The sequence below is a fragment of the Anopheles merus genome, chromosome 2L, assembly GCF_017562075.2.
Source record: "Anopheles merus strain MAF chromosome 2L, AmerM5.1, whole genome shotgun sequence".
Classification (NCBI taxonomy): domain Eukaryota; kingdom Metazoa; phylum Arthropoda; class Insecta; order Diptera; family Culicidae; genus Anopheles; species Anopheles merus.
Genome location: NC_054083.1, coordinates 30,410,000 through 30,422,679, shown reverse-complemented (window position 1 = coordinate 30,422,679; position 12,680 = coordinate 30,410,000). Strand labels below are relative to the sequence as shown.

Below are 12,680 nucleotides of genomic sequence, written 5' to 3'. Positions count from 1 at the left end.
GACTTTTACTTGCTTCGGAAACCGTGTCACAGTGTCCTTGCGGCGACACTAACCGTGTCACGACATGATTGGAAAGCCTCGCGCGCGTTGGCCAATAATTGAGCTCTTGGAGACGGCGAGTGTGTCCCCCGATGCGACAGATAGCGCTGCCGGCAGTTTAACCAGCGTGATACAAATTGGCTACCGATCGCACGCATGCTGGTAGCTAAACGATCAGTCTAATGGCACCGGCAGTCGACCTTAGAATGCTGGCGACCGACTTCTCTCTCTCGTCGGTCTTGACGGTCAAGCGAACCCAAAATTAACACGCCCTCTTCCTCCACCTTCGACAAACACACACACACACACACACACACACACAACACACGCGTGCGACAGTCATGTGGCTCTCCTAACTGGCCATCATTATCATCAGGGTCGGGGTGGGCGGTAACGTACACTAATCGGTTTCGTCTGTAGCGTGCTACGATTTCTAATGGCCCCTCTTTCGGCTCTACTGCGGTGTCTGCGTCCGGCGGGAGGACTGTGCGCTACATATGGCGATAGTGCGGGTGTCCGGCTCATCGCATTGCATTCCCATTCCAAAACCGCTCGCAGACACCCGCCCCACAAAAAAAAAAAAAACAAAAAACCAGCAGAGCCCAGAGTGAGAAAAGCAACAAAAGAAATAAAAAAAACCTATCGGAGGGGATCCGTCTCGTCGCAGTCGCGCTAAACCCGAAATGGGGAGAGCGAATGCTCATCGCAATGAATGTGCATCATTGCCACTTCCAAACGCACCTTCAAAACCTTCGCCTCCATCCCCTCCATCCCGGGGTGCACACACACGACGTAATTATCATTCCGACGTGAAGTGTTGATTTTGCGTTTTCGTACGTAGGTTTTGCTGTGTTTTGCTTTTGCTATCCCCCCCCCCCCCTTTGGCTCTGCCTCTTCTTTCGCTCTCTGTATGTTATGTCTGGTCTGGCTGACGGGTTCCTGCTGCTGCTGCTGTTGCTACACACACTGTGGCGCGTCAGACTGGCTCTGCCGCCGGTAACAAAACTGCATTTAAGCGGATGTTTTATTCCGCGATGTAAACGATCGAAAATCGACCCTGGGATGATGGAAATGGCAGTAAGCAGTAGCCAGCAGTAGCAGCAAACGATCGCGTGTCCGTGTGTGCTACCAATAAGGTGAGACACAATCGTCGTGAGTAGTGTGTGCATTCATTTTGCGCTCGCCGTTTTGTACCGGCTGTCGGTCGGCATTAAACGGCATCGTGCAATCGAGCAAGAGTTGCGCTTTCGGGAGGTGGCTTCAGTGGAACGGGCAGCGAAACGAAGTTGATAAGATAAGGGTGGTATGTGGTGTGTACACCCACCATCCCTTAACACCAGCGCACAGCGTCTTGTTACGTTAAAGCTCACGATGGAGCGTTGTTGTCGATGGGCGAGAAGAATGAAAGCTTTTTTTTGGCTTCGGATTTGTTATGTAAATATAAGCTGGCGTGAGTTGTGGTGGGTTTTATATCTTTTCACGATGAATCAAAGTGAACTTCAGTGATCACGACGATCGGTGCATTTTTTTATTGCAGCGAATGCATTTTGAACGACCGATGAAGAGGAGATTGTTTAGAAAAGCAGTTCGTGCCAGTGTAAATAATTGCGATGCATCGTTTGAACTGAACTCAGCTCTTTTTTTAAATATTCTTTGACAAAAAATGCAAGCTCAGTCGTTGAATTGGTTTAGGATTTAGCACAATGGTTTAGGATTTAGCAAAGGGAAGATGTTCAGAAAAATTGGTACATTGTTTCATAAATATAGAATTTAACGTTGACGGAGGAATTGACGTTGAATAAAGAATAACCTATAATTTGAAGCGAAACATTTTTACTCGCTATAACATGTCAGGAAAGATGTACCTATACTGGTGGTAGTACCGATAGTAGGTGTAGAATACGAAATATCGTCTGATCTTTTACAAAAAGTTTAAGAGTTAAATAATGCCATTCTGTTGTATAGTAGCTTAAAACTACATTTCCTTGTAAAATGTATCAATATTATTTGGAAATCCGTAGCATCACCAAAGCAATCTTATGTTTTAGTTAACACTGTAAATATTACAAAACTACTGTGTATTGAAATTGATTTACCCATAATCGCGCAAAATTTGGCTTTTGGTTTTTTTTTCTTCTAAATTTTTCACATTTATTATTATAGTCCCACTATAGCAACAGAAGACAGGCATGTCCCTAGAGTGACTAAAGGCATAACATCAGTAAAACCAGTTAATGGGGCCCTTTCCGTTTGAAGTTCGTAGGCTGAAATTTCAGCCGGTCAGCTGTTTGCATTGTATAGCAGTTTTCGAGCAGCTATATATGTGAGTATAATATACAGGTGGGCTTATCCCAAGGTGTATGAATTTAGAAGGCTGATTTTTATCGCTTCTGCTTCTGAATGAAGATTTTAAGAGTGTTTTGTGTATTCCTCAAGCCTCTAGAAAGCTCGTTGGAGCAAAAGTTTTCACTCGTTCTGTCAAAAAGTGATGTTCAAAATTGGTTATAAAAAATGCTATGAGACCACCTGGACTACATACACTTTGATTCCAGATTCGATTACCTGATTTCTTTAATGCACCTTGGGATAAATGTACACTTTGTTTTCGAGCCGGTACTCGATTCTAATTCTAGCTTTGTGGCTAGAATAATCTAGACTGAAAATTGCAGGCTAGTTTTTTGTGTGGTTTTGTATGGAGTGTTTACATAATTTCAGCCTCCAACTGTCAAACTCCATACAAAAAACTTACTAGAATCGTGAAGGCCCCCAATTTTGGAAAACAAACCAGGGGTTTTCTGACTACTCGTATTACTTTCGCAGAAAAAGTATTAGAAATAAATGTAATGTTAAAAAATTATCAAACACAATTCAAGGTCCCGTGATACAATCGTCAACTCACACGACTTAACAACTTTCCCGTCGTTGGACCTTCCCCTTAACAAGGCCTGAATATCCGGCAGCGTGGAACTACGTGGCAGCGTCCCCTTAGGACGTAACGCCAAATAGACGAAGAATATGAAACAAGCCTCAAAACGCAGCCATTCAAGTTGTATAAAGTTTTTGTTTTATATTTCTTTGACTTCCCCCATTTTCAATAGGAACATGCTACGATAAATATAGGAACCATAGTAACATTATGAGTACAACGGTGTGGCATGAGAAATATGAAATTTTCATACATTCATGGTAGTAATGTTTGTGTTTGGGAAGCTAAAACGTATTTCAATTATAATGTGATAAAATTTCAAATATATTTACCATATTGACACTTTAAATGCATTGACGCACAGCGGTACCCATTACAAATTGCACCACTATCGGTACATTTACCCTATGTTGTTTAGTTACAGCAAACTCGATAAAACAAATTGCGAACAAATCGTTTCAGATAATAACGATAAAAATAAAATAGTTATTTTTGAACGTACAATGTTGCACTGTTTGATACAAATGTTTGTGCTGGAGATTACTACTGTCCCAATCACAATCTCAAAACACGCTAATCCCAAAAAAACATATACAGCCCCGAATGATTCACACCATTTAGAAGCATGTGACTAAACACGAATAACAAATATAAAATGCGACCTTCCTTTCGGGTCGCATACGTGGAGGGAAAATTCTGTTCTACCAGCAATCGACATCTGTAGCGTTTGTAATGCATTTACTTTGCGGTGACGCAAACGTCTAGGCAAATAAAAAGTGCTTATCAGACGTGTCGGAAACTATTATCGACTGGACTGGACGGCTGGTGACGTTTGTATTGCTACTACGACGGCTTACGCCGATTAAGCCGCATGACGTGGCGCGTCAAACAAATGGCGCATGACGCGCGGCCAGCTGTTGACGCCGGCCGTGTATTTGTTCGATTTGTTTTTCGAGGGAAACGGTGCTGGACAGGCTGTAAGATACTGTTCTTGGTATTAGAGATTAGAAATTAACTTTCTGTTTTTTTTAATTTGTTTGAGTATTTATTACATCCAAATTCAATTTCAAACAACTTAAATATATACATATATTTCTGCGAGTCGTCTTTATCCCCCCATGCCCAATGGTTTTCGATGCATCACGAGCCGAACCGATCTCTAGCGATAAAAAAAAACCCAGCCAGACACATTTCGATGGAATCCAATCAAATTTCGCCCGAACCAGACGCTCCGAAGTGCAGTCCAAACTCTGCCAGATCGTCCTTTTCCCGTCCCAGCGCGCGTTTGAATGATGTTAATTTCATACAAACGCCCCCACACCCCCTCTACTACCCCTCTCAAAAACCCAATCAAAACGTGTCTCTATAATCTCAATGCCAGGCACAAACACACACACAGCTTTTGGGCAAGCAAAAAACGGCAGACATTTGGAGCTAAAAATGTTCGTTTTCGTGGTTTTCTTCATTTAATTTAGGTCGCCATGGAAATCACCCCGCGTTCGTCGGGGGGAAAGGGAGAGCGGCGCAAGAGTTTGTGCCATTGCCAAAAGTTCACTGTCATCCCATCCCCCATCCCCACACCCTCATACTCCCACCGCTTCAACTGCTGGAGAGGATTCAATTTATTTTCGAATTATCCGACAACCGACAAGGACAAACGTCACTCCGGCCTGCACACTAACAATGGTTCCTTTCTTTTTTTTTCGCCCTCACTCTATCGATCCATCCGCAACGAACGACAGCGAAACAGACTGCAGCAGCACCAGACACGGATGAAGCAAAAAAAAGCTCACTAAATGCAGTCGAGAAATCGTTGAGATTGTCCAATAAAACGGCCCAGCAGCAGCAGCAGCCAGTAGGATGTATCAATCTCTACCGCGAGTTGGGTTGGCAGCGGTTTGGCATTTGCACATCCGGACACCCGAGCGTGTGGGTGGAGGTTGAACAAGCCGTCGTATTCAAATTCTAATGTTTATCGCCATTGGAGCCCCGGGAAGACGGCAGGATTAAATTAATTGCTCGTCGTTAAAGTCGAACCGATACAAATTGAAGCCACCAGTAAAAGCAGTTATCTCTCAGCATTCGGATTTTGACCACCACAAGCTGGAGGTGGTGTAGGCGGAATCAACCGAAACCCCAACGATCCACGTCCAGAAGGTGCTATAAAAATGCATTTTAAGCTGTCATTTCTTTCGCCTTTCCGCTTCGTTCGAAACAGTTCTTTGCTTCGCATGAGCAGTGTGCCTGGATGTCCTGTTCGCGAACGTCGAGAGATTGCAGATACACGAATTCCGCCACCCCATGTACAGCACCACCACAACTAACGCTTCCGGCAGAGCTTTTGCTGACATTTTTCCAGCCGTCTGACAATTGATTTCCTCGACCGCCACTAAAAGCATGGGATGTATGCAACGGGCCTATGCGCATGCGCCGCCGTCCCCACACAGTCAGACACGGCCTAAATCAGACGGCAGACGCTGCCCCAGACATGCCGTTTTCCTGCAAACTCCTAGGCAAAAAAAGGAAAGGAAACAAAAAACCCTGACCTCCCGCAAAACATAGCCCGTGGCGTGTTGGCTGAGCTGTGACGGGATATCCCGAAGAGGGTTCCGTCCTTGTGGAATACAAAAACACACACACACTCACATACGTTCCCTTATGTGAACTCGGTTCCCGCGTAGCGGCGGTGGTGATGGGCCCTCATCATATTTTCTCCTCTTTATTGCGTCCACGGCCTAGTCGACTGGGTTTGGAAAGCCTCTTTATGAACCCGGAGAGCATGAGCGAAAAATTCATTTGCGCCATCATTTTGCCTTCCTCACACACACACATACATGCGGTGCATCATCTTTCAGTGGAAACGTTTACCCCCGGAAACGCTGCTGGTGACTGGCACATATAAGAGAGGCACACACTGACGCGTAAGAAGAGGGAACACCAACCTCAACCTATAAAAAAAAGCTGAACCCGCGGGCTAGAAACAAACGTTTGCTTATGTATGTGCGTGTGTGTATGTGTGCATAATGCGAGATGAGGACGGGGGACGAGCGAAAAAATCGATATTTAGGTCGCGAAACTTTTCTTCATCACATCTCGCCACCGAACGGGGACTGTGAAATAGAGCAGTACAGTGAAGGAGGACTAGCAGAGCATTTCGAGCAAAAGACGCGAAATTGCGACCTCCGTGTGCTACCGAGCTTTCACGGGTTTTTGGGATCTAAATGCAAGCCATTCTCAGGCACAATGTTTTGATAGTAGAAAGGATTTGATTATAGATCAGAGCGGACTGTTTGATCAGAAAATTGAAATTTGCAAAGTGATGCTCATGTCATTGAAAAGTCACTGGACAATCTGGCATGCCTTCACAATGTTTCTTAAGATCACTTTATTGGGGATATTCTGGGGATGGGACAAAAGCCTTAACGGTTGAAAAATAATCGAGACAAACGTTCAGTTAGTGACTATCAAAATGCTTTACGAACAAATAATGCTATGTAAGACAAATTGATAACTGATTCCTAATGGAACAGATCTTTGACAGTCGTCGTACTCGTAGAAACAATACAGGGTTTTCCAGGAGTTCTCATAGCTGTGGGACACTTTATTGACTGCTTCTTACGTGAAATGAACTTAATGTAAGGTGAATTGGACTCTATAGCACCCTTGTTGGACAAATCCAATAGGAATTTCCAATAAGAGCTGTCCAAAAAAGGTGCCATAGAGTCCAATTTCCATCATATGAAGTTCATTTCGCATAAGAAAGAGTCAAGGAAGTGTCCCACAACTATGAGAACCCCTGGAAAACCCTGTAAACTGGTGTCGGTTTCGTTTCTGGTGTTAAATGCTTATCTCATTATCGTGTAGAAATAATGTTAGTGTTACATTACAACTTAACCTCGAGTTCGACCGTATTGATTAGTCCGTCAATCCATATTACGATAATGAAGGTTGGAAGAGGACGAGATAATGTGAAAGGTCAGGCTAAGAGATGTTCAACAATTTTTATACGAATAGGTTATTCCAATCTTTAAAAATTGGTCAAATCCTTTGCTTTGGCAAAGGCGTTTGAAGAGTACTTTGGGTGAGCAAGTTTGAAACTTTTGCAATGCATTCTGGATTTCACAACGTAAAACATCTTCCAACGTGTTTTGTAAAGAGGATGAGCACTGCAGGTGTCTTATTGTTTAACTCTTCTTTCAGCAAAATCCCAATATGGCACTTCAACAAAGCATAAAACCATTGAGCTTAATTGGGAATTATCTGTAGGCATTTCAAGGATTTTAATCGAAGAGATATTAGAGCTCATATTTGAAGAAAAACTTAAGGATATCCATATCAATATTCAGTTCAGATCTGGAACTCGTTTGATACATCAAACATTAATTGAGACTAAATCAAAGAAAAAATCTCCTGATTTTAAAACACCAATTAACGCAAAAAGATTCGACCTTCACCCATAACACAGCAGGAGATAATTTATTCCATCATCAATATTTGACAATTATCTTACGCCTACTCCTCCGAACCGATCGATCCATCATCGCACTCATTAATTTCTCGCTAATGCAATTGTCTCTCTCTCTCTTTTTCTCTCTTTTTGTCTCGCTTGATCTCTGCATAAGCGCAACGTACAGCACAGGCACACTTCATCGCAACAAACGGAACTAGACAGTTTGGAGGGAGCTGTAGCAGAAGAGGGGCCGCCCGCCAACGGGCCGCGAGACTCATTCATTCGATTTTTATTACCTAACACTCAAACCACCCACCCACCAAACAACACACACACTCACCCCTTTCCACCGAAAACTCATTGCTCGATGATCTGGTGGTGCTGGTCGGTCACAGTTTGAAGGGCAGACAGACAGCCTGCTAACCAGCCAGCCAGACAGCGAGACAGACACGGACAAACCGAGGACATTTTCGACACTTCCGTCTAACGGGCCCACCGCCACAAGCAGCGAACACAGCCGACCAGTCGTCTGGTGGAGAGGAGGGTGGGTGAGAAACAAAGTTGGGGTAGTGGGGGCCAGTATTTAAGCTGTTCCGTCTGGTCGACGGCGTGTTTCGTGTGTGACGGCGTTCGGCGAAGCTAAGCGAATCAACCATTGCCAAATAGCGCGCACACACACGCGCCGCACCACTCTATCACACACAATTATCTAAAGTCCACACAGATATATTCAAACACACACACACACACACACACACGGGCAACATTTATTTTGACTTTTTAGGGTACCCAAAGCAATATATATATATTGTGCCGCAAAAAGTAAGGGAAGGCTTCACCGACACACAACGGACCAAAAAAATCAACAACTCTTTTGCATGTACTTTTGCCATTGAGCGGTAAACTGATGAGCAACTGATGGGATGAAACAAGTGGGAAAACAACACCCCATGCAAGGGGAAAACACACAAGCACACATACACAAAAAAGAGAAATGTCCGTAAGAGTGTGAGAGTATTTCTATTTTGTGAGAGTGCGGTTTTTTTTTTTGCTTTTTCTTTTGCTATTATTATTGGTTCATGGCCATCGTCAGAGTCGCACGGATGATGCTGCTTTCGCATGACAAACCTACTGCTACAGTAGCCCCCCCCCCCCTCTCACAACCATGCATCATTCACGGCAGCCACGGGCCTCAGGGTCCGGACCGCACACGCGAGCACACTTAAAATTTGCCAAAAAAGGGAAGGAAATGAAATCTAATAAAAAATAAAACACATTCCGACAGCGAAATCTCAGTCTACGGGTGGAGCGAACCGCCGGCCGGCCCGTCGGCGAGTACACGGTTCGTGACCACACTACTGTCCCTTTTCCTGGCGCGCCGCCTTTTGGATTGCGTCCGGATGTCCAGTGAAAAAAAATGGTATGCACACACACACACACACACACACACACACACACACACACACACACACACACACACACACCACACACACACACACACACACACACACACCACACACACACACACACACACCACACACACCACACACACACACACACACACACACACACACACACACACACACCACACACACACACACACACACACACACACACACCACACACACACACCACACACCACACACACACACACCACACACACACACACACACACACACACACACACACACACACACACACACACACCACACACACACACACACACACACACACACAACCACACACACACACACACACACACCACACACACACACACACAACACACACACACACACACACACACACACACACACACACACACACACACACACACACACCACACACACACACACACACACCACACACACACACACACACACACACACACACACACACACACAGACACTGACAGGTCAACGGAAGGAGAACCGGAATGGTGCCGGCGGAATAAATCTGTCGAACTGTCGCTAGTCGACCGGAAAGATGGCTGCCAGACCTCGGGGCGATGAAGGGAAGAGAAAGGATGGGCGTGCGGGGGTGGGGGGGAAGAAATTGTCGTTTGTTATTTTGCGGACAGCGACAGACACATGTACCGGGAGCTCGTTTTTTTAAGGGCAAGAAAGAATTTGTATCCTGCACAAGAAGCAAGTGGCAGTGAAAAAAGTTTATAAAAGACAGCAGACAACGAACCTGCTTTTATTTTATTTTTTTATTTTATCAGTTGAATCGATTTTATGCTTTCAACTATCCTAATATGTGAATTCAAAACAATTTCCTTAATTTTGGTTTCTAAGCCACTATTGCTAACATCAAAGTGAAAAAATTGATACCCCACAAATTAGACAATAAATTGCACAATCCAATGCTTTCCAGCTAAATGCATAATTGAGTTGCATTATGCAACTAGAAAAGCTTCCCAGAATTGCTACTGCATCTGTTTGTTGGCCGCAAACGGCCCCCCTAAAAACCAACATCCAAGCCGCTGCAGAACGTCACCGGCTCCATTGCGTAAGTGAATAATGAACGAAGGAAGGCAAGCGGTCAAACTTCGCATCCAAAAAGCTGCAGCCGAAAAACTGCATTTATCCAATTAAACTCGTTACCACCGGAGGATCGAAATCACCCCCTCCCCTCCCTCTCCCCACCCCACCGGAACACCGATGGCCGTCGGTCGGATTTCGGTGTATTTTATTTTTGCATCTGGCATTTCAAACTCTGTCGGCAATTGTTAGTCCAATCCGTTGCGGTTGGCGCACGCTATTGCCCCGGTGCTCATGTGGGGTTCATGGCCAAAAGTGGCCGCGACGGTGACATTTCTTCATCTCCGGCCCGAAATGCATCTCTCGGGGGAGTAGTAGTATAGTTGCACGCAGTGTCATCTCGCATTGCATTCTTCTGGCACCTTCTGGAAGTGAATTATAGTGTCATTTCTTTTCTTTTTTTGTCGCATTAATCCATTCTTCGTGCTGGAAAGACGATCCACCGAAAAGAGGAAAACATTTGGCTGATTGACGAAAAGCTAACCGACATTGAAGAAGATGGGGGATTACGGTGGGTTGAATACAATCACACGAACCGCTAATTTCGCAAATCTCCGCCGTCGCATTGCACTTATATACGAAGGGAGAAGACGACGGTAAGATTGGGCAACAACAAACAAACAAAACCGAACCAAAAAAAAAAAGACATACACTCCCAACAGGGGAGGCTGATTATCCAATAAAACGGTCACTGACTGATTTCTCTTGTCATTTTCTCCCCCTTTTTTTTTTGGGGGGAGGTTTGAACTTTTTCTTAGACTTAATTCGAGGGGGCCTTTCCGCCGACTGCAATCATGTTTGCCCGTTTTCACATCCTGCTGCTTTTGCTGGCCGCTCTCTCGTGCAGGTTAGAGACGACAACATTGTTGCAGCAAGGGTTTCCGACCGTTGTCAATGCGCGCTGAAACATATGCGCATTTCGGTGTTTCGATTGCGTGTCGACAGCGCCGAAATGGGGTCCACATGGCTGCGCGCACAGCTTCTGAGCGGTAAGCTCGGTTGGGTAAGCCCTTCCGGCAACTTGGATACCGCGTCTGAGGCCGACCAAAACAAAAAAAAAACACCCATGTAGAAGGTAAATTTTTGGTTGTTTCAGTTTGTGGTAAAGTTTTGTTTCAAGTTGAGGGATTTTTTTCATTGCCCTGTGCACGAACTCAGCGGGAGGTAGAAAGGGTAGTATGTTTCCTGCTGTCAGCGCATGTTTTATCTATAGAGGCAAGGCTTACAATGTACTCTCAAAGTAGGTGAGGTAGAGTTAGTTTGTTTTTTTTTTTCGTCTGTGCTTTCGACACCGAATGTGGAGAAAGATTGTACAAAAAAGAGTTACGTGTGATTTAGAAGGGGTCAAAAGCGCAGTAAGCTTTTGCAATGTGTTTTTGAGCAAACTTTTCCAAGACTTTACTCTTTTGCTTCTCTGTTCTTTAGGGTCGTGTTAGTATAACAATGCCAAATAGTGCCTTCTTTTTTGTGTCTAGCAATGTTTTAGTACGGTTTTTGTTGAACATACGGTGGAAATAAGAAAGGTTTTCAAATATTACATTCGCAACGAACAGTTGGTGGTGGTGGTCAATTTTAGAATTGAACTCTTGAACTATGACGCGTAAGAATAAGCGCTTCACACGACACCACCAAGCCATGTGTTGGATGAGCAAGAAGATAAGCAATAAAAATTTGAAGTTATCGTATGGAGAAGCTTACATATTCCACTTGTTTCAAGTTTAGTTCATTGTGTGCTGATTTATTAATTTGTTTAAAAATTATTTCGGTATTTAGAATAATCCTCGCATTTTCAACCGATTTCTTTTTCTTACTTTTTAATTTTTTGTTCTCGTTTGCCTAAACCAAATGCAAAGCTCCTCTGCTTCGATGTGTCGAGCAAATTCACTCGCTCCTAAAACTATCATGCCCTTTCCGAATGATTGCCAAACGAGCTTCTTCTTCCACACTACATCTCTTTTTACACCTTTTTATGCCAAATTCGCAATCAACGCAAACCAACGCCAAAATCAACAACAGAAAAAAGAGAGCTACAATAAGCTTCTTTTCTTTTATCCGCCGTTCCCAAAAAGAAGAAAAAAAAACAACGCGAAACACACACTATTTCTCTCACGGTACGGCAGCAACTCTCGCTGGCGAACATGTCAACGAACGCGCTGCTACTCCACGGTGCGCTAGTAGTGACGCAGTCCAGCGCCGCTGAGCGGGTGTAGTAGGAAGGGATAGACCATGCACTTCCCTCCCATCAACCCAGCGACAGTCCTTTGATGAGGCAGCGCGCACCAGCGCACCGCTAGAAATAGGCAGAAAAGGCCACGACTCGGTCACGGTTCTTGACTTCTAGTTGGTGTGTGCTTTTACTCGCCACTACGCCAGCTTTGCCTATTCCCATTCAATTCGCTATTTGCCATTCCGCGAGTAGTGTGTGTGTGCGAGCGTTTTTTTTTGGCTTGCTTCACCGATATACCCAATGCTCATTTGTAATGCTATGCTGCAAAAAAAAAAAAACGTGGCCCAGACCACCAGCTGCTTCTCCGGTCTCTTGTGCAACCGCCCCCCCCCTCTCCTCTTACCCTTCACCTGGCTCGTCATGTTCCTGTTCAGCGGAGAGAATAATAGGAGACGGCGAGATGCGCGAAGAGATTCGCGAAGTGGATGTCGACCGGCCTCCGGCATAGACACACACACACACTCAAACACACCGGTCCGAATAGTAAAACCTGCCATC

The 12,680-nt window shown here is 44.7% G+C and overlaps 1 protein-coding gene across 1 annotated transcript in view; it reads right to left on the bottom strand.

Moving 5' to 3' along the window:
* The window catches only part of LOC121594831 (homeotic protein female sterile), a 147,878-nt gene that overhangs the window by 20,207 nt on the left and 114,991 nt on the right, over positions 1-12,680 (bottom strand). The window lies entirely within an intron of this gene.